The sequence below is a fragment of the Pinus tabuliformis genome, chromosome Q (assembly GCF_031772625.1).
Source record: "Pinus tabuliformis cultivar Carrire ecotype Pingquan chromosome Q, CPIR1, whole genome shotgun sequence".
Lineage (NCBI taxonomy): Eukaryota > Viridiplantae > Streptophyta > Pinopsida > Pinales > Pinaceae > Pinus > Pinus tabuliformis.
In genome coordinates this window covers 1,089,038,249-1,089,047,550 of record NC_142296.1, presented here as the reverse complement: position 1 = coordinate 1,089,047,550, position 9,302 = coordinate 1,089,038,249, and positions in this window count along the sequence as shown.

The window sequence follows — 9,302 nt, the reverse complement described above, 5'->3', positions numbered from 1 at the left end:
AGACTTGTAAAATATGAAAAGATTGCCGAGAAATTGGCCTCTCCAGCTCGTTAAAGTGATTGGAAGTGCCATCCCTCCTCTAGATTTTAATATTTTTGGACCTGAGGGATTATTACACAAAAAGATCGAGCGTTTGTCTTGTTCGGCTCGTTAAAACTATCGAAAAGTCATCCTTTTCGCATTGTATTATACTTTTTCAGACTTAAGGGATTATATTATGAAAAAGGAATATTGGAGTTTCCTTTCTGTCTCTTTTCAGACTCTCTAAAATTGAAAGGAAGTAAGTTATCCTTGTCGTTAAACTCGTTAAAACAATAGCGACAAACTTGTCCATTCAGACAAGAGCGAGTCTCACTATCGCTAGGCTCGTTAAAACATAGCGACGGGTTTGCCCGAAGGGAAAATTATAGAACAAGCATATGTTATCCTCCTCAAGCTTGAAAAAACTAAAGAGGTACTGGTCAGAAATGACTGGGGAAAATTGGGAAGAAAACTTGAAGAAAATTTATTGGTAGCAGGTCGCTCTTGAACATGACACTTTCACTCCATCACCATGATTGAGTCGGGTTGGGTTATTCCGTTCACTAGTCATATCACCATTGGTCCACGTACCATCCACTATTGGGGTTAATGCTACCAATCCATTTCAGTGTCACCGATATGTTCAAGAGAAGTCACTCAGAGAATTCACCTACCCAGCTTGTGTCTCATCCGCTACAATATCTTTGCGCTTCATTCTTTCATGATTGCCACCCTGAACCTTGTATCATCAAATCGTTTTCACCTCCACAAAATCATTTTCTCCATTTTGTGTCGTATATGTGGGATTAATTAAGGCCCTCCTACGACGGGTCACTTCTTTTCGACATCAGCTCATTATCCAAGAAGTCGACCTAGGAACAACCCTTTCAGTACTTTGAAGCTTGCATGCCTTAATGGCAAGTTTCTCACTTCCGGTGATAGGTTTACATTAATTGCCTTCAACCGAAATATTTTGCATGGTGTTTGACATCGACTCATGTATTTGCACCAAGTGAATTGTACTACAGTACCTTGAGGGTCTTCATCATCATCGGTGATTCCTCTCGCGCCTGTTAACAGCTTAATCATTGGCTGGTAATCAGGCGATGTCTTTCCATGTTTGACATCAGAACATCTTTTCACATGGACTGACTTGTACTTTCGGGCGAAGATTGAACTAGTTTTGAAGACCCCAAATCTAGTTTCATCCATCTGGGCTACAATATATTCAGGAAAATAAAGACATCAAATGTACATCATTGGTGCACAGATAATCATCCGAACCAAAGGATGATGGCTCTATCAGAATCATCAGTCTGCTACACAGACGATTGTCTGTCCTATGTATACGAAAGTGAATTTATAAAGCTGAGCATGGGAATTCCTGACTCAGCTAGATCATGAAAATATTATGAAGATAATGTATTGTATTGTATCTTATTACAGATCACCTTCCAATTCGAAAAACCTCAGATCCTCATTATAAAGCATTTCACCCGACATCAAAATATTTACGACCTCATGCTTTAGGGGGCAACTGTTATCGACATATTTGGGCACTAAAACCCCAATCATATATCTCCATAAACCAAGGGCTTCTAAGCCCCTAAAAGTGTTGTTTCATACCCTAAAGGAGCAAGGTCAGCTGATTACATCATCTCCCATAAATTCTCCATGAAAAATTACTCAGAACTGGTCAAAGTAGGACCATACAGACTGCCCAGTGCTAAGGGTGCGATGCATCTCACCTGCCGCATGCAAAAAGTGCAATGCATACTGGAAAGCCCTTCTGTAGGGTGCGATGAGCAAGAGTAGATAAATGGCACAAGCAGTTTGCTAGGTGGAGACCCTGAGAATCTTCTAGAAGATGCTCATTTGACACTTGCCTCTCTGAATTCACCCAAGGATGAGTAAGAGATCATGAAATCTCCAATTGGAACCAAGAACTATCAGAGAGATGACAGTAATCAAAATCCCAGAAGCTAACTCACCCCCCTGCAAACATCTATATATGGATCCCTCATCCCAGAGATCCAGGGGCTGGAATTTTGTAATTTGCAAGGAAGTGCTGTTGGTTTCTCTTTGAAGACATTGTTGGGTGATCTTGCTTTATATGAGGTGAAGAGGGCTTTCATGCTGGGAGGATGGCGTTGGGTCAGACCAAGTGGTTGTAATTCTCTCTTCTACTACTTCTATCAATAAAGATATTTGAGTTTTCCTCCATATTCTTGTATATCTTTGAATATTGTGTTGATATATGCATTTGTATGGTCAATATATATCTGATCCTATATTGTTTACAATGATAGATCTCTATGCTTTGATGGTATTATGCTGCTTTGACTCTACAGGTGCTCTTTGAAGCGGGAAAAGTAAGGAAGGAGTGGTGAGATTCTGTCAAAGGGGAAAGGAAACAAGCAAGGAGCCAAGCGAAAGACTGAGGTTGGTACTCTCTACTTCTTTCTCATCTATCTCTTGTAAAGGAAAACACAAGTGACTTTAGTTTGTTTGTTTCTAAGATAGCTACCCATCTTATTGGGACTAGCAGCTCTGAATAGACACTAGTTTTCCCGATAACACTGCATTAACTACAAATTTACTTGTGTTATTTAATAGTCTATAGTACCTGTATGTGCATAGATTTAATTATTGTTGTTTGGTGACAAATGTATTCATGAGGCATAAAGTTTGAGACCTTAATTCGCACTCCACTCTTTCTGCATTTTCATCTCCTCACTCTTCCATATTTGTACTAGATATTGTTGCTTAGGATTCTATGTTCTGTCTAGCCCTTTGCATCAATTCCCCTCCTTTCCTTCCTCTTGTTCATTTATACAACAACAACAATGTTAAGCTGCCTATTGTTGTGTGTCAGCCACCATAACGAAAACATTTCTATTTGTGATTAGCCATATTTACCCCCTGAGTATTTAGATCTATGTGTTTGCTTGAGTTTACCTCAATGAAGGATTATTGAACTTGTTAGAGCCTAGATCGACCTCAGGCTGAAGGGAGGCAATCTTAGGATAACCACAAAACAATCTTAACCTGGTAGCTAGCCCTACCAGGTCGGGAGAGGGCTCTCTCCTTGTTAATCTCAGTTGAGATGAATGAATTGATTATGGATATTAGGCTAGGTATAGTAGCTCTAGGGTTTTTGGTTGATTTTGAAGGTTTTGTTGTTGGATCAAATAGAGTAGGCAGCTTTGGGTCCGGGAAATGAAGTCAAGATTGTAGGGTATTTTGTGGGGCGAGGAATTTAGGTGTTTTGGCACTTGGATTTGAGTGAGATGTTAGGTCTAAGACTGGTGAGGAGATGAGGAGGGCATGCAAGGATCATGAATCCTCTTCAGACAACTGAAAACATCAAAAACTAAATGTATTCCCAAGGCAGAGCACTGTTACCAATGTATTCCACCTATCTATCTTGATTTCATTTAGTTAAGAAGAATGAAATAGATTTTGGCACATATAACACATGAGAATAAATAATAACAGAAGGAGAAATAATGCAAAAACACATTACCACAAGAATCCCACAAAAATAGCTGCAAACCCTGGTTTATTTCCTTGCCAAACTGTTGTAGAGATGTACAATGTAGCTCAGAGCATCCACAAGAGTCCAACCCTTGCTAATGACTGAAAAAATACATAATATAGACATAAAACCACCTATTCTAGCCATCAGGGGTGGAATCCATGAGAATAGGGGTGGTTTCAACCATTTCTAAACTAGGAATAGGAATATAGGCAGTGGAACAACTTGCCTATATAACCATGGAAACTGGTTCATTTACCCCTCAACCACCTCAAAATGATGAATCTACCCTCTAAGGTCATTTTTAAATTACATTTACATAGCATAGCATCTTTTACAATCATAAATTCATCCAAAATGAAAGAAAAAGTCAACTTGTAGAAAAACTAGGCGAAATTTTGATTTTTGAGCAAAACTGGCAAAATTTATCCTATGCGCAGCGCCGCTTCAGACCCAGTTTTGGAGGTCTTACCCTTGACTAAATTGAGCCCAAGATAGCTTGTTGGAAAGCTATCCCTATCTAGTTTCTGGAACATCTTTCATTTTTTAATTTGGAGGTCATTTTCCCCTTCAAAAGTGGAATCTCCCAAGGCTGCTTCCTGTGTGTCCAAAAAGTGGCAGAGAGGGTATTTTTTGATGGTTTTTTGACCTTTAGGTGGCCTAAATTTGCTCCAAATTTGCTGAAACTTTCTGGGTTTGCTTATTTTTTTATTCTAAATCTAAATATGCAAGAAATTTTTCCAACAAGTGCCCCAGTCAAAAGCGCAGCGCCACCTATTGCAATTTCCTGTGTTTAAAATTTCTGTGAGCAGCGCCTCTTTTAGACCGAGTTTTGGGGCCTTATCAGTGCCCAAATTGGGTGAAGGATAGCTTTTTATAAATATTGTCAAGTATACTTTCCAGAACAGCTTGAAGTTTTCAATTTTGAGTTCATTTTCCCTGTCAAAAGTCAAATCTCCTAAGACTGGTCAAAATGTGCAAAATGAAGCTATCTAAATGTAGAGTGCTGTTGCAGTCAACTTTTGAAGGTCTTCCTCAACTCCAAATTGAGCTCATGATAACTCATTTGAAATCTCTTTGTGTCTGTCTATCATTTGACTCATCAAGCAAGTCATTTGGCTAACCAGGCTAGGAGAAATCTTGATTTTACCAGGGTCACTCCAAAGGTTCAACAACCCTCCTGAGGCAACTGTATTTTTGACATTTCTCTAAAACCATGACACCTGTGTAAAAAGTGAAGGAGGTTTTTCTTCCTTGGCCTATTATGGACAAAAAAATCTCTCACTTTTGTCAAATTCATCTTATATTTCTCAGAAACATCATTTGAGTAAAACCTATCCCGATGTGTGGAACATGGGATTTGTAGAAATGAAGGGAAATGAAAGGGATAAGGGGCTGCTAAATTCTTGAAGAGATTTTGGAAAATAGGGAGGGATGTTAGGAATGAAGGGAAAGTGGAATTTCAAATATTGAGTGAGGGGAAGGGGTCCAAAAGGGAAAAACACAGGCCTAGCCTAGAAAATTGTCAAATTGTAGCAAGAAGCTAGGGTTTGTGGGAAAATGATGAAGTGAAGGATGGGAAGTGCTTAATAAGGTACATTAAGGATAGGGGAAGGTGTATGAGTGTCAGGATACAAGTTTTGTTGATGATTTTACCATCCAAGAGAAATTACCTTCAAAACCCTACGAGAGGGAAATGAGCCTTACCCAAGTATAATTGAAGCACAAACAAGGTGTAAAATGATCCATTGGAACCTGAAATGATGATGACACTTTCTGAATGATGGTACACTCAACTGAATGGTGACATGGACCGACACTTGGAAAATTTTGGAAGGAGTGAAAACAAATCCTAGACCTAATACCTAGTGACCAAATTTCACTTGAAGACTCACTGAAATGACAAAATTTGAATTTGACACCCTAAGACCACTTTGTAAGAGCATGTTTGATCGCTAGTGGAAGGCTTCAAATACTGACACTAACATTGGCTCCAATGGGGATGGTAGCTCCTTGGAGGTGCCAAGAACACCGTAGACCTAGTAGCCTTATCCATTGGGCATGGAGTCAAAAACTCAAGCTGAAATTACACGACTGAATACTGATGACTCAAAGACACAAACTGACTTGAAACTGACTCAATACTAAAACACAACTGACAAATTGGAAAATATGCTCAAAATAGAGCTTATTCAATAAAACCTACTCTAACTGTTCCATTCATCACCTGATCAAGTGAAATGAAACAACCAATGCAACCAAGTAAGTATTATGGCTGCTGTTTGAATTCTTCGCAAGTGCTTTCTTATGAACAACAAGAGAGAACTACTGAAAGGAAACTCCCATGAAAACTTGTAAACAAATCCGTTTAATAATATGGATTCTCTATCTGACTCCAAAAATACTGCATAAGGATCTTGAAATTCATGTGCACTGGGACTTAGCTCATCCAATGGATTACTTTGCTTCTCCTCATACCATGAATGCAAACTTTTATTTGAGCTTTGTGATGAGACTCCTGCTGAAAATGACAAAGAAATTGGCTGTCAAATCAAATTTGTATCAATACTTGTTTCAAGCTCATGGTTAGCTAATGAAGAAAAGCTTTGACTGCAGACATCATCCAACACATCAGCTATTGGATTGTGAAAAACTTGAAAAGACTGCTGTAACCCACTTTCTATTGGTTCTAATGAGATTTCATGATTTTCTACAGGCTGGTCATTTGAAGATATACTATGCAAATTTCCCTTCAAAAACTGAAATGATTCAAAACAGAATGGTACAGAATCATCTTGCATCATTTGATCATATTTTCCAGCTTCCAAATCTTCATCTACAAATTGACAATAAATGGCATTCGGGGGCTATAAATATAGATAAGAGAAGTCTTGAACAAGGATCTCATTGCCCTCTAGATGATCCAGATCAAAACTTATAGACGGTTGATTTCTTATTGCATTAAAGTTGTCTCTGATGAACTGAAATGCAGAAAAACAAAAAGGCAAATATCCTTCACTTACTTCAAAAGTTGCTACACTTTCCTCCTCACTTCCATAACTGATATGCAACGATTGATCACTGTATTTGAGCTGCTGAAAGTGAACTTCCTCCTTCCACAAACTAGCTGCTGATTTGTCTACCAGATTAGCTTCTGTTTGGAGAACATAATCATCATAATACTGATCAAATTGAGGCAAATCATCAGTATAAAACACATCATCAAGCATACATGTCATATCAACATATCTCTCTTCTCCAAGATGATCTATAAAACAATCATTATCAGATCTATGACAAGTGGGATAAGAAAGAAAATGTTTTGGATCTGCCACTTGTTCTTCTTCAATCAGCAAGCCATGGTCTTGAACATCATACTCATTCCTTGTGGTGATCTTTTGCATCATCTCTTCCACTACACTTACCAAAATGTCAAGCTTTACCTCTAAAGATGTTGATTGCTCTGGATCTATGCTCTTCATGTCTTCTTCCTTCAGCTTTTCCCTTCTGATCAACAAATTAGCCCCTACATCTACTGCACTATTATGCATTTCTTCAAGTGTTGCAAGGTTCCTTTCTCTCAGCTGAAACTCCATTTCCGTATCAAAGGCTTCCAGGTAGTGCAAGAAGGCAGATCCAGGAGGAGATATTATAGTAATAGGCATTGAACAATAAACTTGGATAAATCTGGCAGAAAACTATTGTACTGTCTCCCCTGGTAGTCTTTTCAACTGGTTATATTCTTCGAGAATCAAGAAAGGGTTTTGTCTGACCACCCACCTGTTGAGGAAAAATTTGACGAACTGTTGGAAATATGAGATGCTTGCATCAGGTAGGGTTTTGAACCAACGCTTGATTTTCCTTGCAAAGAAAGAGAAAAAAGCCTAACACTGACATCTTCTTCAACTTCAAAAAGGTCAAGAAAAGACTTAAAATTCAGTACATGTCTCTCAGCAGTGATGTTGTCACATTCGCCATCAAATCTTGGTAGCTATAGGTAATGATTTTTAGGGAAAGCATGGGATATAGGAGGTAGAATTAGAGGCTTGTATCTATCTGGAATTTTACAAGGTATAGGAATATGTACAGAAGGTGTAGAATCAATCTTGGTCTCTTTACGCTCATCAGTTTGAAAACGATCATCATAAGATTCGAAAGAACGATCTTGATCAAGATCAAAGGCATGCGAATATTTGGTATTCACAATCTTCAAAGGGAAAGAATCAAATGCAGGTCTAGGATCTTTTCTCAAATACAGTATACTTTGTAGAGCCTTCTTGAAATTCTTGGGAAAAGAGAAGAAATAATTTATAACAAAGAACATAATGTCTTGGATGAAATTCCAACTTGAATACCTGATCTTTCCATATTGTCCTTTCATGTTTCTGCTGGTCAGGTTCATCCTCCAGTGGAGTCCTTGGATTTGATCTCGAAACTGATTTGGAATCGCTAGGTGAATGATTTCAGCCTTTCAGTGTCTGATCATTGTCCACCATCAACAATCAGATCTGAACTTGATACATTTTTTTGAGGAACATAACACTACGTTCCCCAGTATGGTCACCACTATGTTAGAGCCTAGATTGACCTCAGGCTGAAGGGAGGCAATCTTAGGATAACCACAAACCAAGCTTAACCTGGTAGCTAGCCCTACCAGGTCGGGAGAGGGCTCTCTCCTTGTCAATCTCAGTTGAGATGACTGAATTGAATATGGATTTTAGGCTAGGTATAGTAGCTCTAGGGTTTTTGGTTGATTTTGAAGGTTTTGTTGCTGGATCAAATGGAGCAGGCAGCTTTGGGTCCAGGAAATGAAGTCAGGATTGCAGGGTGTTCTATGGGGTGAGGTAGGTAGGTGTTTTGGCACTTGGAATTGAGTGATATGGTAGGTCTAAGATTGGTGAGGAGCTGAGGAGGCCATGAAAGGATCATGAATCCTCTTCAGACAGCTGAAAACATAAAAAAACTAAATGTATTCCCAAGGCAGAGCACTATTACCAATGTATTCCACCTATCTATCTTGATTTCATTTAGTTAAGAACTATGAAATAGATTTTGGCACATATAACACATGAGAATAACTAATGACAGAAGGAGAAACAATGCAAAAACACATTACCAGAAGAATCCCACAAAAATAGCTGTAAACCCTGGTTTATTTCCTTGCCAAATGCTGTAGAGATGTATAATGTAGCTCAGAGCATCCACAAGAGTCCAACCCTTGCTAATGACTGGAAAAATACATAATATGTTGGAAATAATACTGGGGGGGGGGTGAATCAGTATTAGTAAGTCAATAATATTTCTTTTCACAATCAGATTTGTATACGCTACTTTAGTTAATGAAACTTGCGTATATACACAAATGTTGTTAAGAAAACTAGCGTATATCCTGTAGACTTATAATTTAGTTAATTCATGAGATGTTGATCTTTAATCTGAGTATCAGAACCATATAACAGTAACCAGGTACAGTAAAAATAGAGCAGACAATAACACACAAGAAGACAAGATATAAGGTGGAAACCCAATGTGGGTGAAAACTACCTGTTGCAATTCGTCTCTATCTTCTTTTAATAAGAAACTTCTTTTTACAATATTTATGTACTGGTGCAGTGGTTTGGTGAATATATCAGCAACATGTTCTTTGGAGGGAACATACTCCAATTTGACCTTTTGTTCAAGCAATTGTTCCTGGAGAAAATGATATTTGATAGGTATGTGCTTTGTCTTGGAATGCATGACA